This window comes from Ctenocephalides felis, unplaced genomic scaffold (genome assembly GCF_003426905.1).
Source record: "Ctenocephalides felis isolate EL2017-DRISC unplaced genomic scaffold, ASM342690v1 CF-g0.4_SCAFFOLD_03570, whole genome shotgun sequence".
Classification (NCBI taxonomy): Eukaryota; Metazoa; Arthropoda; class Insecta; order Siphonaptera; family Pulicidae; genus Ctenocephalides; species Ctenocephalides felis.
Window position 1 is genome coordinate 4,118,054 of NW_020539724.1, and position 20,062 is coordinate 4,138,115.

Consider the following 20,062-nt stretch of genomic DNA (forward strand, 5'->3'; position numbering starts at 1 on the left):
GCTCGAACAAGTTTCCATTATTGCTTTCAGTCAGGCCTTACATTAATATGATTTGTAGACCACGTTGTTTTTATAAAGTCAAAAAAAACTTTCTTTGTTCAATTTCTTTCGATAATAAGCTAATAAAGTCACGATTAACGTAAATAAATTATGACAAAAAAAATTAATTATATCTGTTACTTCTATACATATAGATCACTTTGTTCTAAGTTGAACATTATTAGTTAGTTACTGGCAATTAGTTTCTGCTTTGATAGTTTAGCTCAGTAATAATGATAGTGATATTTTTAAAAGTAAGCGTTGGGTACGGTTGTGACAAATTTTGTGGGTACGGTTGTGACAAGTATTTCTTGCCCTTTTTGGGTAAAGATTAAACACATAAAAATCTAACTTAACTAATTGTAAAACAAACTACGAAAGAGGACATACTACAAAGGGAAAGGAAAATTCAATACAAGAAAAAAAGATTTCACAAATTGTTGACTTTATTTAAAAAATTATGTTCTGTTGTAATATATTTTATTCATAAGTCTTCTTTAAATGGTTTTGCTGTGTTGTTTTACATATTATTGCTATCAACAACAATAAAAGTCATCATAAACCATTTTGGTGTTCATAACTATTGTTTTTTAACCTGTTTAAAAAAAGTATTAGTACTGGGTAACCTTTTACAACTTTAACTCGATAATTTACATATATGTTCTGAATGTTTTTTTTTGGTAAAGACATATTATTAATATGTATTATCAAAATTGTATTTTTAAGTCATCCTGGAGCTACTCTGTGGGCTATATAATAAATAAATAATAAATAAATATTGGTATTTAATATTTTAAATAAAAAAATTATAAATTATGTTTCTTATTAGATTCCAGGTGATCCTTCCTCATTGTCTGGGAAAAATCCATTACCCCAGTCTGAATTTGTCCATTTGACCAGCCCTAAGCGGTCGCCAGGTTGGCACAGCAATGTTTTATTTGTGCATTTGCATGAGTCGACGTCTGTGTCGATCGATACGCGCTTTGAGAGAGACGGAATACCTTCATAGCTTCATACCTTCGCCAGAGCGACGGCCGGGGTGACTCAACTGACTCAACCATAATAAAACTCAAGCACCAGGTAGGAACTTTCATTGCCTTCTTTCGAATAGTAAAGGATAGGGATATGTATGGAGTTGATAGGGAAAATAAAGATTTGGTACAAATTATGTTATTTTCATTTGAACATTTGAATAGGATGCTCTTCTGGTAAATGAACCTAGCATTTCCCAATTAAGCTCGCTAAATCTCTTATTGATTATGGATCAGCTTTTTTGAATTTATTTAACGAATTTGACTTGCTTTAATGAATTGAATTAACTTATGCTTTGGAAAATATAAATAATTATTTAATGCTTATGAATATGTTACATACAATTTGAAATTTAATTTGAATCCATTCGAAAATATTTCGTGGTCTACATCAGTCACTACGTGCTGTTCTGTGATATAAAAATGTAGCAAAATGTATTTTTTAAATTGTTCCTTAACATAGCAATTATTATTTACATTGCCCCGTTAACTGGATGTATTGGACAAAACTACAGCTAGGGAAAAAACAATTAGGACTGGTTATTTTAATGTAATTGTAATGACTAAAACTGAAACGTACAAATTTGCATTTTTCCTACTGCAATCTATGACTTTATTTAATTGGTTTATTTTAATTTAAAAATCTTAAGGGGCACAACTAGTGTAACCGCCTAAAAAAGGTGATTTTTGGGAACTATATAAATACTCTTTAACTCAAAAACTATTTAAGATATCGATTTAAAATTTTGGTATATTGTTTTTAAAGGTATATATCTACCTATATTCTGCCTATAAAGGTACCTATCAAATATGAAAAAATTGAAAGTTCGATTTTTTGAAAATTTCACACTAGGTGTGTCGCTTAATGGCCTTTAAATTTTGTTAATTAATACAAATTTGTTACATTCAAGTGATTTTTTGACCATATTCACTTATGAGTTTCTAATATACCAAATTAGATGTTTAATTTTTTTTTTAAATCATCAACATTTAAATTGGAATATTTTTGGAGTAATTTTTCTGATAGTGTATTCAAATTCAGCAAATTTGATCAGTTTTATAAAAAACCAAACAATTTAATAGCAATACAATCTAGGCTCTATTTTTTTTATTCTATTTTTGATTATGAATATTTTGGTTTTTTTAAAACTATTGCTTTCTTTATTATATTCAAGTGATTCGCTTTAACACATTTCCTTACGGTTCCTTAATAAATTATGAAATTACATATATTTTTTTAAATCGTCGTCGTTCAGATTAAAATGTCCTTTTAATTTCTCTGATGAAAAGTGTTTAGCTACGTATTTTTTATCTTCCAATGGTGCATATTTTTACGTTCCAGCTTTCTTTGTGCTTATTTTGGAATTCGGTTAATTAATGCTTTTCTGTTATATTTGCTAGTATAGTAACTCATTCTCTTATAAATTTTTGATTTATCAAATTTGATAAAAATAAAGATAGATAAAATTCAAAAAAAATTTAAAAAGTTGTAATTTGATTAATTTTATGTATTTTCTAGTTTTTAATTTATTACGCAAACAAATTTGATCTATCTAATTTTGGAAATTAAAAATCATATTGCATAACTTAAAAAAGCATCATCTACCTTTCAATGACGCTTTCTGATCCATTTTGAACTGTGCTTATTTTGTAATTTTGTCAATTTGGGAGTTGTTGTTATGTTCAAGTAATTAATCGTTAATTGTATTCTTAAGAATCTTTATTAATTTGTCAAAGTACTAATTTTATAAATTTTTGAAGTTCTGGACATAAAAATTGGATACCCTTCTTGCAAATTTACCTAGCATTTTCTAATTAAGCTTGCTAAATCTCTTATTGATTATTCTTGAATGAAAATATTTCAATTCAAAATACTAGTACCAAGCAACTATTGCCTTCAAAGAAAGTCTGTTGATTTTAGCGGATGCACATGTTCCTTTCCTCAATGACTTCAGATAAGCATAATAAAAGATAGCACAGGTACAATTCGAATTTTCATGCTTGTAAACAAGTTGTAAACACTTGCTGTCCGTCATAAGGTTGCCATCCCGATCTGATTTATGATGCTGGGAATGTCGGTATTACGTGATCACCAAAAAAACACCGAATATTGACCGAGGCTAAGTAAATATATCTATTTTTCTGTGAAATGATAACAAAAACAGGGGGCTTAAAAATCCGCGGGTAAAAAGGTCCAACATCAATAACTCAAAGACAATCAGAGTATATAATTTGTTAGTGATACTATTTTAAAGTAGAAGGCAAACAATACGCTACTAGCCATCACCTTAATCAGGAGATAAACAAAAATGTATCAATATTCATACCAAAAGTTTGTTTTTCGTTAGTAGTTTTGTTTGGTTTTGAGCTCTTGTATTTAGTTCATGATACCAAATATAATTTTTAGGTACACGTTATTTAATTGTTATGCAAGGTTTATTGATTTTTTTAAGTCATATCCAACAATTTTTTTAAATAACCTCTATAAAAGCTTATATATGGGTGGGGTAAAATAGATCAACTTAATCTTTATACTGCTAAATGTAAATGAATTGTTAGTTCTTGTAGAAGGGTATTGTATGATATGGGGTGGTGTATGACGTTATTTATGAGTTCTTTGTTATTTACAGATAAATACTCTAATATTAAAAGTTGGGATAATAATTTGAATAATATATTATGATTTTAATATTCTATTAAATATAATTATAAATCAGCATATGCTTATGATCCTCCATACTCTTGTAGCATGAGTCCTTTTCGAAAACGCCTCGACTCGGTCTTGCCTTCCTATCGTCTACCCTGGGATTTTTTGAAATATGCGCATTTATTATACCTTATTACAAATAATATTTTCTAGTTTGCACTTGCTTTCTTTGCCATAAAACTCCATAGAAAACATTCCTTACCTCTGAAATCTCCGGCGATCGGCCTTCGGTCCATCTCATCTCTCGCACGGGAAGCAGTTTTATTGCTTTACCGTTATATTGTCATAGATTAGGGTGTAGAATTTTTTTGTACAAACTATTTCGTGCCTGATTCTTTTCGCAGTAAAAAAATGGACACGCAAAGGTTTAAAAGGCACTTTCGTATAGTATCGTAAAATAAAATAACTGAGGGAAGAAAGTTACTAACTTCAGTCGTACGAAGGAAAAAAGTTGATAAGAAGATGATGGTTTTTATATGAATTTAAGTTATTAATGTGCTGCTTCTAATTGTAAATATTCAGATAATCTTTGTACGAGTTTTAAAATAAACGTACCAGATATCAGTGAAAGGCGAGCAAAGAGAACATACGCATTCCCGACGCAAGATCACATATAGATATGAATTTATGCTTATTATTTATTATTAAGGCAATGTAGAAATAAATTTTATAGTGCGTAAAAATAATTGCACAATGCTTCGTAGTCTTATATTTCGTTATTTTTGTGGATATACAACATTCGATCAGCAGATCTGAAGATTTCACTTTCTCATTTTGGTAGTAAAAAATTGCGGGAATTTTGGTAGTAAATATTAGTCGTGATGTATAAGATGCTTTAAGAATCGACCTGGCTCAATTACAATCATTATTTTTAATTTTTCAAAATTAAATTCCCGACATAATAACAATATTTATAGTTTTGAAATTATACCAATGCACTGAAGACCAAGTAAAATATAATAGGTATCTAGTAATCAATAGGCAATTTAAGACATCCATTCAAGATTCTTTATTTATATTAATTTTAATATTTTTAATAGTAATCAGAACTTAACGTGTTCTATGAGCTGTTGTGCTGACTTTTTTTTGATGACATGACTTTATAGATGGCAACTCAAACGGTTTTCATAAATCTATGTGATGAAATTTATATCGTTTATTTATTTTAAATTTATTAAACAAATTGTGAAAATGATTCAGTTCGAAAATTTCTGATTTTTTATTTATATTCTTTACTAATTTATAGTAACATCTAATGAAACTTTACCCACGTATGTATAATCAATCTTCATCTATATCATAGGTTCCCAAACTTTTCATAGGTATCATGGACCCCTTGGGCTTTATCATGGACTTCCTATTTACTCAATATCGTTTTTTTTATAAATTTCTAACTGTACTAAAGTTTAGTATTAAATATTTGAAGTAAAAATACATAATATTTGTACTTATTTATTAATTGAATTTAAAATAATAATAACAAAAAAGTATGGGGAAGAAAATGTTTGATTATCAACATTTGACAATTTTGTAAGGCTTAATCTTACATCTCGCAGCCATTGATGTCCAGTCTACATCTATTTTTGTTAGAAGATCACTATTTTACAACTATTAAATCATTTTTTTATCTATAGTATCCAAAAATACTATGGTAGTCTCAAAAAGCGTAAACAATATTTCCAAGTCTTTCAATCATCAGCAAATTGGGTCTTTACAAGCTGAATCATATTGGGACCATAAATCGAATGTCTGCATATTTTTATAAAAAGAACTAAATTTTTATTTACTTTTTAGTTCCATTTATAAAAATGTATATGACTTTTTAATATAGATAATAAAATGTAAGAAGCTAGATATTAACGTGGTGTATTGTGATCCACTACCATGAACGTTAGACCCACATTTTCATTTCGTGGATTACAAAATTTTTTGTCGCTGGCGTGGATCTCCTGAATATTGACATAGACTCCAGGTGGACCATGTGGACCACTTTGGAAATTGCTAATCTATATCTTTATCGATTTGGGGCCACCTAGCGTTTTTTGTTATTTCGGCGCTACTGTTTTCTCTCGGTCCACGGTCGCTCATGACGCATAGAATATAATTCGAGCCACCGATGCAAATGTGCACCAACACTTCTAAATAATTTCTCCGTAGTTGCAAACATCGGCAAAATTTCATTGTGTTGTTTTCGAATCATTCCCGCGTCGCAAATAAGCGACCGCGTGAGGTAACATCTTCCGAGACACGCGCGCCTTACGTGCCGTCTTTATTGCGTACCTGGCTTCTCCGAAATACTCATATATCGATTATTACACAGATTGCTCGGTATGCAGAATTTATGATACTATAGTAGGCTATTTGCGCATATAGAAAGTAATGAAACTTTTAGATAAAGGGAATGCAAACCAATTTTATTTTCTAGTGATATAGATAAGTGATTCCCAAAGTGGTCCACATAGACCACCAGGAGTTTATGACAGCGTTCAATAGGTCCACATCAGCGTAAAAAATTTTAGGGTCCAAAAAATGAAAATGGAGGACCATGGTAGTGCATCACAATACACCACATAAATATCAATTTACTAGCAATCATTTTGTACTAGCAATAATTTTTGATTACCCTTACTAATGATGAGACTTAAGTCATGCTAATGCTTCCTTCTCATTTTTGACTATAAAAATATTAATTGTAGAGAAACTGCAGCTTGTTTTTGCAAGACAATAGCAATTACCACTGTGTCACGGATATGCTCATCTTTTTTCATATACTTAAACAAATTTTCTAACGAAATAGTTCAGAAGCGTTGGAAAAATTTTAAAAATTAGTAGTAACTATTCAAAATTATTAAAAATGCTGTTTTTTCATCGTTGTGCATTATGAGTGACCTAGTGCAATATTTTTTAAAAGTGTAATTTTAATGAAATAATTTGATCAAACACAGAATTCTGCAGATTTTTTTTTTAATAAATTACTTCAATTCTGCATACCTGCAAACCATAATATTAACTTCATACATAACTAATTTTCTAATAACCTAGTGAAATATTTAATAAAATGTTATTTTATATTTTATTACTCCAAATGCAAATGCGTTGTTCTTATACCATCATTAACCAAGGGTCAAATCTCATATTAACATAATAAACCTATTTAGTGCCTATTACAACGAAATAAAATTTTATCAAGGTCTTTATCGCTGTCCTCTCTTAGATATGTGCAGTTTTCATCCAATTAACTCTCCAGTCCATTAACGCGCATTGGCTAACTAACTAACTAACTAACCTTTTACCGTGAAATAATTTCATGAGTCTGCCTTCCGTGTGGGATAGTCCGTCTAGCCGGGTTAGGCACTATTTGGACTTTAGACAATAGAACGATCGTATTTTAGAAAAACTATCACGAAAAAAATTATTTTTCAATATCAATTTTAACATTGTTCTCTTAAATTTTTGGTGCATTATGAACATCACTCTAGGTCAGGTCAAAGGTCGCGGCTTGCGACTCCAAATATGGTCGAGTGGGAAATTTCTGGGGTTGCGAGGAAAAATTTTGGGGTTGCGAAAGATTTTAATGCCAAATATTTACACCATTTCATATCATTATGTCTTAGTTTTTATATGTTCCCGACAAATTCTCAAAATATATATGTATATGTATATTTATATGTATATGTATATTGTTAACAAATAAATAAAACACTTAATGTATTTTTTATATATGTGGGGTCGCCAAGAATCTGGCAATCATAAGTGGGGTCGCCAAAAAGCTTGCAATCTTAAATGGGGTCGCGAAAGACAAAAGTTTAAGAAGCCCTACTTTAGGCTCTTAGTTCAAATCCACAATTGCGTGCAACTGGATAACAAGTAGTAGTGAAATACTTCAAAATGTAGACCAAAATATTCTTTCCAATAAAAATAGCTCTTTCGGAAATCACTGCAAAATGTCAAAAAATCATCACTATTAAAAATGTTGCGTTGCCTTTTAATGAAAAATATATTGGGTGGTAATTTTATATTCCAAAAATTACCGTTTTATCTCCTGATGGCGTAGTCGAAAGAATCAAGGCGATGACTGGTTATACATATTTCCACTCTACTTTCAAATATTTTTGATAAAAAAAAATCCTACTTGTTTAATAAAAAAATCCTTACTTGTTTTTGAGATATCGCTGGTGGACCTCTTCCCCCTTAAATTGAACTTCTGAATAAAGTTCGGATTGTTTTTTATTTTGGTTTAAAAAGGGCTTTACCCCGCCAGATACTAGTAAAAGTATCATCCCTGTGTCATACTCTTCTCCCCAAGTTGTTTGCTTCCCTTCCTCGGGAAATTGACTGAGCTAATGTTAGTAGTAGTACGTAGGTAGACTTTCGTCCCCGTTCTCTCCCTGGTAATGGAGATGATATTTTTACGGTAGTGTGACACGAGATGAAATTAATATACCAGTCAAAAGGTCATATTAGAACAGAACCGCATTGTAATAGAATCTTGTAGATTAGTTACAAAATATTATACTGAGAAGGGGCACTTCAGGTTTACTCTTTTTGGATTTTGATGAAACTGCATGGTGATGGTCACAGTTGATGATCAATTCCAACAGTTAAAAATATTATAGGCCTATGAGAAGTAGTTTAATTATAAAATTAGATTGATTACCTTAAGAAGTCAATATTTCATATACACCAATTTCTTCATAGACAGATTTTTGTTGTTAGCGGTATTCCTTGATGTGGCACATATTCTAAATACTGTTTTTAAAATTCAAATCAATTTGTTACCTTAAATTTTTCTCTTTTTATTTATGCAACCTTCTAGATCTTTCACGAAGACATATAAAAATTACTCGTTCTATTTTAAATAAAACTTTTGCAGCTCAGATTATTTTGATTTAATTGCACGTTGCTTCCGTAAATATAAATGCTTGGAAATTATTAAGTAAGGTCATACCAGTACAATCATTGTGCTATCACTGATATGTACTTGGAAAGATTTTTTTTTCTAGAAGTGTTAATGACGTTATTTTCATTTAGAAATAATAACATCTATCTAATTGCATTTTCAAGGTTTAATTCAAACGTGATCATATTAGAATGATCTGTTCAATTTATTAAACAGATCTAGAATGCGTTTGACAGAATTATTTATAAACATAGTATATAAATTTAATATTCAATATGATAAATATTGAATTAACAATATAAATATTTTTATTAGAAAAACTTAACTTTTATAAAAATGTGAAGTAACAGATTACTTTAGAATATTAGCTTTAGAATGATGCATATAAGTGTATTATTCGTGGTTACTTTGATAAAATTTGGGATTAACTTTAATTTAATAGAGAAGAGAGTAGATATAACGTAGGGACGCACGAAATTCAGAAATTTAGTTTTTATTTAATTTTATAAATTACAAATATTAGTTGGCAAATTAGGAATTAGGGAAATTAGGAAGTTCGAAAATATTACCTTTGTTTAATAAGATGTAGTATTAAATTTAATAGATTCAACAGGTTTTTAACCTCTAAAATTCAACAGGTTTTTAACCTCTAAAATAGCTCACATATGGGTGGGGTAAAAAGGACCCACTGAACCTTTACCTTGGCAAAAGGCGTAAACAATAAAAAATACTAAAAAAATATAAATTTACTTAAAGAACTCATTTTATAAGGAATAAATTGAAAAACTAGTTATTCCAACTCTGCTGATGAATATTTCTTCGAAATACCAGATGAAGACTATATACACAAAAAATGTCCCTATGGGAATATTTTTCATTGGTTGAATAATGTAGCTATTATTTCGTAAAATTCCTTCAAAATTAAAAATAAGACATTGAACCAGTTTTTTGCGTCTTGGTTATTCCATTTTACCAAGCTAATGAGATAAAAGTGTCCAGGTAACAAATTTTTAAAAAATAAAAAAAAAACATATTTTTACAATGATGAATTAGCTGGGAGTTTTATCGAACATAGTCAGATAGTTGTTTGTTTGATATGTGGTATTTGTTGTGATGTAATTGGTTTGGTTTTCACAATATAATAGGTCAAAGTCAAATTGGATCTTTTAACACCGCCCTACCATATAATATTTCCAAAGAATAACATAGTATTGTTTGAGGAATTTTTGTAAAACGTGGCAGATTATTATAAAACTAAAATAAAATATATGCAATAATATTATTTTTACTACTTTACCTTTAATAAATATATTATTAACATTCGACAATAATGATGGTGTTAGATCATTCTGGAGCTTTCATTTACGACGAGCTTGCAAAAAATAACAACTAATATTTCCATCTTCTCCAATAATGAGTTATCATGAACTGGTCTTTTTTAGATCATTTGGGAGCTTTCTTTCAAGACGAGCTTACAAAAGATAACTAATATTCCATCTTCTCTTAATAGTCTGTACTGAACTAGATTCAAGTTTTGACTAATAACTTCCTTGCCTAAGACAAAGTTACTAATATAAACTTTCCATTACCCCCGTGTTAATTTTATGCTCTAACATTTATCCTGTCTCTGATATCTAAATATTCTCTCTCTAATTCGTATTTCTCTGACATTTGGCTCGTAAGATCCGTAACAGCGCGTACCACGGCACATCAAGTTGATGATGTTGATAGCGAGCCGTGATAGCATGAGATGTCGAGGGTGTGAGCGCCCACGGCCGCACCTAAATCTAGCACGCGACCTTACTCGGGGAGAACAGAAAATTTCATCCCTGGAATTATGAAATTGACACGTGATAGCATCTCGCTTGTTTGCACGGGCAAAAACCACAGAGAGGATATGGAATTAAATTGTATAAATGTCATATAATGTTTATTATTTGAAAACCGAATAGTTCTTCATTTCTTTGTTTGTGTGTTTATATACCATGGAATCTTTAACAAATATTACACCAGTCAATTTTTTTTAACTCTGTTTTATTCAGCAATCAAAAATACATAAGAATTCCTATAAGCTAAAGTGACAATATTTGAGAGCGATGTCTAAGGAGAGCTATAATGAGATCTTCTTAGTTTAACAATTAAAAAGATAACGATATATCGAAACTAATCTAAGACTAAATCTAAAGGCCATTGACGTTATAATCTTCTTACGCCGAATGGTTGTAAAATGTCGCCTATTGATGGGTTTGAATGCGATTCCAGTTTATCTTTGTATTTTTCCTTAAATTCTTTGAACGTTAATACACCAGGCAATTGACAATTAATCTAAACTATTTCACATTTTCAAAATTTCTAGACCATTTTATTGAAAACAAAAATTCTAGACCATTTTGAAAATTGAAAATGTTCAATTGTTAATATCATGATAATTAAGTAGGTATAACATTTATTATTTTTGGAAAACAAGAATATTTCACTCATGTTTAAATACTAGTTTTATACACTTTCTGTGCTTCATTTTTCAATCAAATACAAATCTCTAAGATTTTGTTACTAAATTGAAAATTTTTAATATATATTATATAGGGTAGGGTGGCCAATTTGACAAAGATTTAATTTGACAAAGGTTCAATGTGCCATTGAGTAAATTATATTATGAATTTTATCACAACAAATAACACATATCGAACAAACAAATATCTGACTATCTTCAGTAAAACTCCCAACTAGATCATCATTGTAAAAAATTGTTGTTTTTCAAAAATTTATTACCTAGTTTTTTTACCCCATAGCCGGGTTAAAAGGGACAACCAGGAGGCAAAGAGTTCAATGTCTTATTTTTAATTTTGAAGGTATTTCACGAAAGAATAGCTAAATTATTCAACCCTTTCAAGACTTTTTTTTACTTAAATGAAATTTTTTAATATTATTAATATCTAAGAAACAAAAATCAAAGATTCTTCTTAGAAAGTAATGAGTTATTCAATGGCCTTGTTTTTTTAATTGATTAACATCTCGAATATGTAACATTTTTGCCATTCGTGGTTCTTTTTTCATTATATCTTGTACTGCTTTTATTTATATATCATTCTAAATTAGTTTGTGAAGCACTACGGTAATTTTAGTTTTAATTTTGCATAAGTTTTTAGTTTATATCTTGTGGATTATTGTTGAGTTTGATTTATCTGCACATTTCCAAATTCTATTTTATGCATTCACATAAACCTTCTAAGTTTTTAATCAATTAAATATATTTCATATATTTTTTTGTGATTCAGTAAATCCTTGATCATTTGTAATATTTTATACCATGGTTAAAATAACATCTGTTACGATTCATTGGTAATTTCTCTATTTTTTTAATATAATCTATTCTTTGTTATGAACAAAATTTTTTAGTATATCTGGAATATAATCTGGAGGAGAAAATTAAATAAGCGAGACATTCAAAAACACCAGAGACTGTTCTAACAAGATTAAATATTAATAAAATTGTTTTTAATAAAAAAGGTATATATCTAGTTGCAACTGCTCGAACTTTTCTGAAGAAAGTAGTTTTTAGTTTATTTTTATATTAATTATTAAGTTTGAAAAATATGCATGATTTTATTGATATCTTGATGAAACCATGAAATTATGCGTATTGCGTATATTAGAACTCTTAAAAGAACGTTTATTTGAATTTTGTTCTTCGTAATTAATCTCGCTTGTATTTTTCAGAAACAATAATTTCCATTTCAACCTGATATCACTATTATCATAAAGATGAAATCATCAATAATTTTCTTTTGTAGATCTTGTCTAGTAAAAAAGCGATTTTAATATTTCCAATATATGCCAAATTCAACGTGTCTATTTTCTAAATATTTTTCATATATTTTCCATTATATTTAACAAAAAGCATCCCCAAAACACAATTTTTCTTTCGATTACAAAAGCACACAACATCTGGCGCCGAGTCAATTCGAGACACGGCAAATTAGATAGTCTATTAGTCTATTGGATCACATATAGGAAATTACTCTTTGCTTCGAACCTGGGGGAAAGATAGAATACATTGCGATGATGGTGCAGATTGCTGGTAAATGATGTGGTAAATCATCTAAATCATTGAGAATGGATGATTCGATTATGTAAGAGGAACTTGTGGGGTTCCAGCTAATTGGGTCTGTTTGAAAGCCAATAGTGGGTGTTAAATATATTTGTAAGATTTAATAATTTTGTATTGTTTAATTTTTTGAGCCTTTGCTCAATTATTACGTCAATTGTATGTTTCTTTGAACTAAAAATGTTTAAGGAATCTTTTTATCGCTCCATTGTATTTAAATACCAAAAGATACTAAACGCTACTTAGAATCAAAATTTCATTTAATCCGACTGATTAATATTCGTTTCGTATCTTTAAAATAATTAATTAAGAAAAATAAAAACACAATAGAGTTCTCTCTATTGAAACCGCACAAGAGCTGGGGGTCTCGCCAGGGGTCAAATGGCTCAAAAAAACAATACGCATAAATTTCAAGGTTCCACATCAGAGTTTTGATAAAGTTTAAAAAATACAAGCCATCCGTTAGATTCAGAAGCGATCGGATGTGCCTGCTATGAAAGACTATGCTTTATAATCGATTGTTCTAAAACCGCGATGACAATACTTAGGGAAGTCAATATGGTTAATTATTGATCGATATCGATATTGGAGAAGTGATCGACATATTTCTTTAAGAAATCGTATGTAACTATTAAGATTTTTCTAGTTTTAATTTCTTCTAGGGCGTCACTTTTGATATGGGTGTAGCAAAACCAATTAGTTTTTGATTTCTTTATTTTTTTAAATTTATTATTATTATATGATTTACTGATTTATTTTGCAAGTTACTGATGAACTGTGAGTCTTTGTACTTTTGTCCATTACTGCCTTTGTTATTTTGTTCGTTAGTAGTTGATTGTAAGACCAAATCAGAGCTAATATATGCCAATATATAAACTACTAAAATTGTACTCAAGTTAATATTTTTATAGACAATTTGATACTTATGAAATAGGTGCACAATCAAACTAGATGTAAGTGGCATTTTGTCTTGAGGCAAGTTTTTAAACTTCTCGATATGTGCAAGCAATTGACTTCAATTGATCAACAAGAATGAAAACTTTTAACTTTTTAAAACATCAGGGTATAATTTTCAAATTGATGCATATTGGAAACATGAATGTAATTCTATTATGAAATTTCTTTCCGTAATTATATAATATTTCAATGAGACAATGAACTCTATCATCATACAAATTTTATCAAAACTGTAATTTCTTTAACAATTAATTAGGAAGAACAGTTTTGCTAATCTTTGGCAAATCATTACGATTCCCAATTTAAATCTTTAGAATTTTCAAATTTTCATCATCGGTTTGAGATTGTTTGCGAAAACAAGAATAAACTATTTATTTTTCAATTATTAATAAACGGCTTAGGTTAGGCAATCATCGCACAAAACTAACCAACTGGAGTTCTTATTGAGTTTTACCAAATTGTTTTTGTCTTATTGAAATCGGTGCACATATTTTTGAGAAAACGTCGACGAAATTACATATTTTGGCTCACACACATACTATTTCCAATTTTTGTGCCAAAGGATTCAGAATGACTATAGACTTCGAAAAACTTAAGATTTGCAAATGGGATTTTTTGTCAAAAACAAACTTTTTCGGAGAGTCAAGAAATACCTCAGTAAACAAGATCTGATCTAATCTCCAATAGATGCCTACCATGTGAGGTGTACATCCGAATGATCGATAAACACTATTTTAAACTTCCCGTAGGGCAAGTTATAGTAATCGCAAAAAAATCAAAAATGAAAATGTTTACATATCTTTACGTTTCAAAACCCTCTGAACAGTTTGGCATACCTTAGAAAAAATTGATGTATGTGTGTATGTGTATGTGTGTATGTGTGTGTGCGTGTATGTGTGTGTGTGTGGATACAAATTTTTTACCATTAATTTGTTAATCGAACAACGAATCAATATCGATTATCGATTATTCCCATCCTTATCGAATGATCCCTTGGAGCCGGGCCATCACATTACTGATGCATCTACGGCCGCTTCCCGTTCGCCGATGGCCGATGAAGAGGTCGCGTTGATTGACCGCGCTTCACAATAGCGGAATATTCATAACCGAACAATATATCTACCTAGAGGGTTACATGAGCTCAAGAAAAGTGCGTCATTCGTCTAATACAACATTCACAACATTGATCAAGAGCACGTGCTCAAAGAACGTGTAACCGAATCAAAGAATGTGGAAAATAATAGGTGACGTAAACAACGGAGACAAATTCCAACAAAGAATCACCAGTAAACAGTTGTGGGAAGTAAACAATTCAAATTGAATCGATTGCGAGCGAAACTGTTTTTGTTAAATTTTAACAAAATATAGAATAAATTATGATTGGCGTGAATAAATTATTATACGGAAAAGTTAAATTCAATGACTATTCTATGACTACAACAATTCAGAAAAAAATTCTAAAATTTTTACCTGTACGCCATGGCGAGGTACATATGACAAGAAAAGAGATAGGCAGAAAGTTCCAATCTCTTATTTTTAATTTCAAAAAGATTTTTAGAAATTTTTTTTTTTTCTTAACAGCAATCACAACCTTACGTCCTATGAGCTGTTGGGTTGAAACTTCTCCTTACTTCGTATTTTTAGATGGTAACCCAATGGTTAATCCATCCATATTTGATGATTTTTGTTATTAGAATTAATCTAATAGGGCTGACTTTTTATTGGTGCAGCAATGCCGGGCAAGGGCTATTTTAACTTGGAAACTATATTACTATCTATATTTTCAAGTGAAAATCGTTGTCACTGCTGCCTGACAACAGGTTGCTCGAAGTGGGTATCGAACCCGGGACCTCTGAAACAAGTCCCGACGCTCTTAACCGCTTACCTACGGGCGAGCCCTTTAGAAAAAATGGTTACATTATTTAATCAATGTGAAATACATTTGTTTCAATTGGTTACAATTTTATGGACCCGTTTTTACAAAGATTTCACTTTATACAACCTTGATCTGGTTGTTAAAAAATTCCTAACTTTAGTTGTTTTTGGGATATTGGTGGTGGATCTTTTTACCGCAAACATTTAAGTCTCTCTTCTTTGTCTTTGGAATTTAAATTGCAATTTTGAAGAAAAACAAAACATACTACTGAATTGCAAGATATGTAAAAAAATTTGAGGCTTATCCGGAGTAAAACAAACAAATAGAAAATATTAATAATTTCTGCACCAATGGTTGAAAAACTGAAAATATGCTGATCTTGACTCGATTTTGATGACAGAAATCTATGCAAAAGTCTTATTTAGTTTATTTTAAAAATTTAACTCGAAAATTATTTTATTAAAATATTGTTGCGAATCGTATTCTTTCACCTACAACGAAATTGCTTATTCGATACAACAATGTAATCTTTTACAATTAGAATGAAATCCAATATTATGTATGTTTATTAATAATGGATTCAATGGATTATTTATTTCCTTTTATTGATATATAGAGGTACGTAAGTCTAATACGATACTTTGCTTCATATAAACTAAATTCAATAATAAATGAAGACGAGCTGATATTTCCTGTCATTTGATTTTATGAACTGCTATCGCCTCAATGCAATATGAGTGAATTTGCATTTTAATCGTCATATTCGATATTGAACCGTCTCGTACATAATTCAGGATATGTGTGTCAAGGAGTTGCTTGTTCGTAAATATTTTTAATTGTATGTTAACATAATAATTATGCGCATATTGGACATTTAGCTTATTGGTCCTTATCTTTATGACAATGGCATAGTTGCCGGACTTAAATTGGAACATGAATTTTTGTATTTTTGTTTAATTTTTATTTTTATTTTTAATTCTTGTGTTCATTGTTCAATAACAAAAAATGTTTATTTTACTGGTTATTGGTATGAAATTGAATGATGACACACATACATAATGGAAACGTACAGAATAAATAATTTCAACTGCTACTAACTAGCTCACAAAAATGTGCCAAAATCCAACTTAAACATCATTTACGTTTTGTTATAGAATAGCAGCCTCAGAGTCATTGAATGGCTGATCATAGAATCATTGAATTTAATAAAAAATTTCTTACAAAACACTACTAAAATGAGCAGATAAAAATGCTACTTAAAAGATAGTTTTCGACGTTTTCAATGTGCCGCTAACTATGCCTATGATATGAAACCGTAAACTTCATTAATTCTAGTCATTTCTCCTCGAAGATGAACACTTCCGCAGCTGGACTTGGGCGCGAATCGGTGTGTTTTAAAAAGCCCGCATGTTAGGTAGGCTAGAGGTGTGTTTGTTACCTCTATAATATAATATATCTACGGATGAATTGAATTCAGCTGGCGTTTCTGTTAAGTTCAAAGGACTTTGCTTGCATGCGCACCATGTGATGGATACTGTTGTAGATAATTGTTGCATTTCGTTTATTTTTTTTTTTTTGTATCTAGTGTTGATGATACTCATATCATTTATCTTTTGCAACTATTTAAACTTTTGAACTACTACTACTATTTTTTTATTCATATGACTACTTATTCCGCATACCAAAATATGATTCTTCATCATTCATTTACCCAGGCGTCATCATACATTTTCTTGCTGCATATTGATTGCAAGCATTTTCTTTATAATCATCATACACTATAAAAAAGAATGACGTCTTCTATCCATATTGGTATTTTTCACGAATGTGTTGATTCATTAAAGTTTTATGTTGCTTTTATTGCTAGGTTCTCTATTGAATATAATACGTACTTAGATGATACAAGTCTCGCTGTGATTGTTTATTGTTTTTGAATTACTCGCATAATTGATGCTCTTTTGCCAGGCTTGTTTGTAAAGCGACACGAAAATATTGTACTGGAATTGAATATTTTGTAAATATTTTTGTAGCCGAACATTGTCGTAAATTCGCATCTCGCCAAGAAAATTTCAAGAACAATATTTGTAAACGACATACGTTAGGAATTTTTTATTAACATTTTTTGAAAGTAGAGGTAAAAGATAATCCGTGTAACCAGCACCACCTTCAAATTGATGATCTTTTGTGATGTGATGTTATACCAAAATATTATATTTAATGTTTACTTTGATACACACTTATGAGATTGAATATTTAGTTCTGGCAAATAAAATAATTTTGAAACCAAACGCTGTCTGTTGTAAGTCCGCATCTCAAAATGTTTATTATTATTATGAAATATTTTAATCACATTCTATTAATCCTTCGCCATAAAAATAAAAGCGAATATAAAGCGTTATTTTGTTGTAACGTCCGCAAAGTAAAGAGGCCAACCGGTTTGCAGTCTCAACCCTTTTTCAGAATTGATCAAGGGAACATCTTCTTAAGTCAGAGAACACGCACAAAAGGTGAAGCGGAGTGCGCCGAAGAGCGCCGTGCAAAACCATGCGTGAATGATAGCATTTTATGTCTATAGTCTTGTTTTTTTCTGTTTGTATATTCTATATAGACTGTTTTAATTCATTGTATGCAAAACGAAGACTTAGACATACAATTTAGATGAATTTTTATTTTTGATTTTGATAGAACAATAACAGAATTCGTCACTGTTAACAAATTTAGATTAATGGGTATTTCAACACATTAATCTTATGGATTAATGGATATTTCAAGGAAAATACTATTTCAATTTACTATATTTGAAATGAATTTTGGAAAACTGATAAAGTAGAAATCTAAAAGATGTTGAGATGGTAAAAAAACTCATTTAATACTATTTTGTGTATTGGTATAACAACTTTTATTCAAAGCAAACAATTTTTTAACCAACGGCCAACGTGACAATCCAATAATAAATTATTTAAGTACAACATAAGGTTCTCTATTATTCTCGATCACACTAATAAACTATTTTTCTATATTATATTACATCATTTATTCTCGATCTCTATTATTCTCGATCACACTAATAAACTATTTTTCTATATTATATTACATCATTTATATTCATATATCTTACAAATGATCTCATTAGATAGAATCACCGAGTCATTTGCACCTTTCGGGCCCCGCTATTAATTACCTTAAAGTCATGGGCATCTAGAATAACAAACATTGTTCTCCAACCGTCTGTTTCTCCGTTGAAAAGCAAACATTAAAACTATTAATAATTTATTGTGACAAAAGAAACAAATCATTTCACCCTTTCCTAAGATCGCCATCAGTACTGATGCTGTGCGGAAGCGCGGACTCGGGTCTTCTTTTCATTTGCATAACAAACCCGTGATGTTTGCATAAAATTATGCACGAGGACCGATGGCTACCTGGGATGATGGAAAAAATAGTTTATTAGTGTGATCGAGAATAATAGAGAACCTTATGTTGTATTTAAATATTTTATTGTTGGATTGTCATGTTGGCCGTTGGTTAAAAGTTTGTTTGCTTTGGTGTAAAAGTTGTCATACCAATACAGAAAATAGGATTAAATGAGTTTTTTTATCATCTCAATATCTTTTAGATTTCTACTTTATCAGTTCACAATTTCACAGTTACTCAAATTCACAATTTTAAAAATGAACAAACGGAATCAAAATACAAATGCAATGGAGAATGCTTAAATAATTTTATGAGGCTTGATATTATGTCTTTATTTATAGATCTCCAAAGTGGGGCCTATAGACCCCCAGGGGTCAATGAAAGCCTTCAAAAGGTCCACGTCAGCGATAAAACTTTTTGGGGTCCACGAAATGGAAATGGGGATCTGCGGTAGTGGATCAAAGGACATAGATTTAGATTTATCAGATTTACAGAATCTTACAATATTAAGTTAAAATAAGTTCACAATATTTAAAGATAACAAACAAAATCTAAATACAAATACAATAAGATTGCTTAAATAATTTAATGTCTTGATAATATGAGGCTTGATATTATGTCTCCATTTAAAGATTTTTAAAGGTGGGCTTATGGACCCCCAGGGGTCAATGACAAGTTTCAAGGAGTCCATGTCAGCAATAAAAAATTTTGGAGTCCACCAAATGGAAATAGGCATCCGCGGTTGAGGATCACATTTTTACAACATACTATGTTTATAAATATTCAGTATTTACTTATACTATACTATCTATAATTCAGTCATATACAATATTTATAAATGCACCTATGATGTAAAAAAAATTGTGTATTTCTATACATTTATATTAAAAATCGATGTCGGGCAAATAACGGTCTGTGGCAAAACCACACACAAAATAGTTTGGGAATCTATAATTTAGACCATCTTCAAAAGATGAAGTCTTGTATCCATTGGTTCGCAGAATATCTTAAAAAATAGTTTTGATGTTTG

General features: G+C 30.1%; 1 protein-coding gene across 1 annotated transcript in view; it reads left to right on the forward strand.

The window, feature by feature from the left end:
* The first annotated feature begins 933 nt into the window (after positions 1-933).
* LOC113382776 (ras-responsive element-binding protein 1) overlaps positions 934-20,062 on the forward strand; it is an 86,500-nt gene continuing 67,371 nt past the window's right edge. Inside the window, exon 1 of the mRNA XM_026621007.1 lies at positions 934-1,119. The gene's annotated coding sequence lies outside the window, so the exon portion shown is untranslated. The remainder of the gene's footprint in view (positions 1,120-20,062) is intronic.